Source organism: Schistosoma mansoni, chromosome W (assembly GCF_000237925.1).
Source record: "Schistosoma mansoni strain Puerto Rico chromosome W, complete genome".
Taxonomy (NCBI): domain Eukaryota; kingdom Metazoa; phylum Platyhelminthes; class Trematoda; order Strigeidida; family Schistosomatidae; genus Schistosoma; species Schistosoma mansoni.
The window spans coordinates 41,663,355-41,666,660 of NC_031502.1; positions in this window are offsets into that span (position 1 = coordinate 41,663,355).

The window sequence follows — 3,306 nt, forward strand, 5'->3', positions numbered from 1 at the left end:
GAAACAAGGACAGCGCGGCCCTTGCTGCCCTCTCCGGCTCGTTGGCACAGCCGCCTCTTCCGATCTTAGATTCAGATCATGCTCTAGTGCGAGCACGTATTTGTCTGCGTCTTACTGGACGTAGGAAAGACACTGCAGGGAAGCCTCTAAGGGTTCTACTTAATGGTAGGCAAGCTAAGAATATATTTCAGGAACAACTAGAAAAACAGTTAGGCAGCCATGTAAGTTGTGTCCACCCCGAGGCAGCGTGGAATGACATCCGAAAAGCTGTGGAATCAGCAGTGATATCCGCTAATAAGGTAAACCATAACGTTAGGGAGAAACAATGGATCTCGGCAGCATCTACCGCACTGATAGATGCTCGTAAACTCATCCCACCTGGCTCTGAGCATAACGAAGAGCGGAGTCAACTTAAGCGCAGGCTTATAAGAAGTCTACGTAATGATCGTGAACAGTGGTGGGTAGCGAAAGCAAGAGAGATGAAAAGGCAGCGGCAATAGGTAACAGTAGGCAGCTATTCAGACTCGTTAAAGAAACCGGTATTAGGAACCCGAATATCAGTGAAACCATCTCAGATAAAGATGGGCATATAATTCATTCTCAATCCAGGAGGTTGGATCGATGGGCAGAACACTTTAGGGATCAGTTCAACTGGCCTTCAGCCACACTTCAATTACCCACGATCCCCAGTCGTCCTGAATGGCAAATTGATGTAAGTCCTCCAACCCTCTGTGAGGTTGAAAAAGCTATAGGAAATCTGAAGCGAGGGAGAGCAGCAGGCCCTGACAGGTTGACCCCTGAGATTTTTAAGGATGGTGGTCCAGTACTAGCAGTGAGATTGACTGAGGTCTTAGGTAGAATCTGGGAACTGGACGTAATTCCATCTGACTGGTCCCAATCACTGATTGTGCCAGTTTATAAGAAAGGACAAAAGTCCTCTTGTGACAATCACAGAGGGATCAGTTTGACTAATATAGTGTCTAAAATATTAGCTTCAATAATACTAGGTCGCCTAACCAAAGCTCGTGAAGAGCAGACTAGAGAAAACCAAGCTGGTTTTCGACCTGGACGTGGTTGCATAGACCAGATATTCACCCTACGTCAGGTCCTAGAACATAGACACACATTCAGACGTCCCACAATAGTAGTATTTCTTGACCTTAAGGCGGCATTTGACTCTGTTGATCGTGAGGTTCTATGGCAATGTTTGTCACTGAAAGGAGTACCAAAGAAGTACATTAACCTCATAAAGGCTCTCTACTCGAGCACAACTGGTCGAGTTAGAGCCTATGGCGAACTGTCATCAGAACTGATTACCACAAGTGGCGTTCGTCAGGGCTGTCCACTCTCCCCATTCTTGTTTAACTTTGTCATTGACTTACTTTTAGAGATAGCACTTTCATCAGCTAAACCTCCAGGAGTTGAACTTTTACCAGGAGACTCACTTGTCGACTTAGAATACGCCGACGACATAGTTTTACTCGGTGAAGACGCTGACAACATGCAGAGTCTTCTGACCACTATAAGCAACTATGCAGGCATGTTCGGAATGCGATTCTCTCCCTCGAAGTGCAAAATGTTACTTCAGGATTGGGTTGCATCGACACCTGAACTAATGATAGGGAGTGAAGTAGTTGAGCGTGTAGACCACTTCACTTATCTTGGAAGTCTCATCAGCCCTTGTGGTCTGGTATGTGACGAAATCTCAGCACGGATACAGAAGGCTCGTCTAGCTTTCGCCAACTTGCGTCATTTATGGCGTAGGCGAGATATCCGTCTAGCAACCAAAGGACGGGTTTACTGTGCAGCAGTTCGCTCCGTCCTACTCTATGGCAGTGAAACATGGCCAATAAGAGTAGAGGATATTCGTAGGCTACTAGTGTTCGATCATAGGTGTCTTCGAAGCATTGCTCGTATATCCTGGGACCACCGGGTAAGTAATGCAGTTGTTAGGAAACGAGTACTAGGTAGGGATGGCAAATCGATTGATGAAGTAGTGAAACTTCATCAGTTGAGATGGCTGGGACATGTGTTACGTATGCCCGACCACCGACTGCCCCGACGTGCAATGTTTCATGGTGTAGGAGTAGGTTGGAAGAAAGCTAGGGGTGGCCAGACCAAAACGTGGCACAAATCAATGAAGTCACTGACAAGTGGACTGGGCCATGTTGGTAGGTGTAGACTACCTGGTTGGGATTCGCGAGATGACAGCAACCGATGGTTAGAGACCTTGAATGACATGGCTCAAAATCGTTTGCAATGGCGAAGATGCATCCACTCTTTGTGTTCTACCAAATTCTAATCTTCTGAATTCCTCATGTCTTTATCTTTTTCTCTTTCCAAATTTATTTCACTGTACTATACTCCTTCAATAATTTCTTGAAACCCCTTATCTTTTGGATTTCTGATTATACTCCTACTACTTCTACCACTATGGGATTTGAATCGACAACTGCATCTCTGTGCTAATGTGGTATGGCAACTCGAACTGATGTACGTACGTACGAAGTTCTACGTTGTGACTGACTGACTGACTGACGCGTGACCATGTGAGAGCGTTTGGATAGGGAGAGTGGACTCTCCCCACTCTCGGCCATACCTAGACATTTGGGGGCACAAGTTACTTAGTATACATTTTACTCCTAAACAACCTCACATCTGTAAATGAACGTCTCTAACGACCTTGTTATACATTTTCTTACTATGCTCATATCTTGGGTTCAAGAAGTAGTCGTTCTAAATGTGTTGTCAAGATGAACTCTACAAAGATTGTAATCATTCTGACCTGATCTTCTTGTGAACTTTGTTTCATGCGTCTGTTTGTGTAAGCTTTTCCCAAACTTTTATTTTTTATCCTCCGGAGAAAATAAACTGAACAGAAAAGTATCACTTCAAATAAATTTTTATTATGCCTATACACTGGTATCTGTCTTAATTGTGAAATCTCGTGTACTAAGATGTACTCAGTGATTATGCCTTTCTTTCGAATTTTCTTTAGTTTATACTCGAATGAATCATGATACTACTGCTAATAGTCCCAAGGAATCGGGAACAAATGCTACAGAAACCTCAGTAGGTTCTAAACTTGTACTGCATTATCAAATAATTTTCAGATTCCTTCTCATGAAAGCCGACTTGGTAACAATTCTTTACGACCATATCGTAGCGGAGATTTCTCTAGAACAATGAAACGAAAAGCATCTCGAATCAGTCATCATAAAGCTAAACGTGAAATAAGAAACGCACCATGGACGCCCGGGGATGATTATTTATTGATAAATTCCGTTGTCATGGTAAGTTCAATAT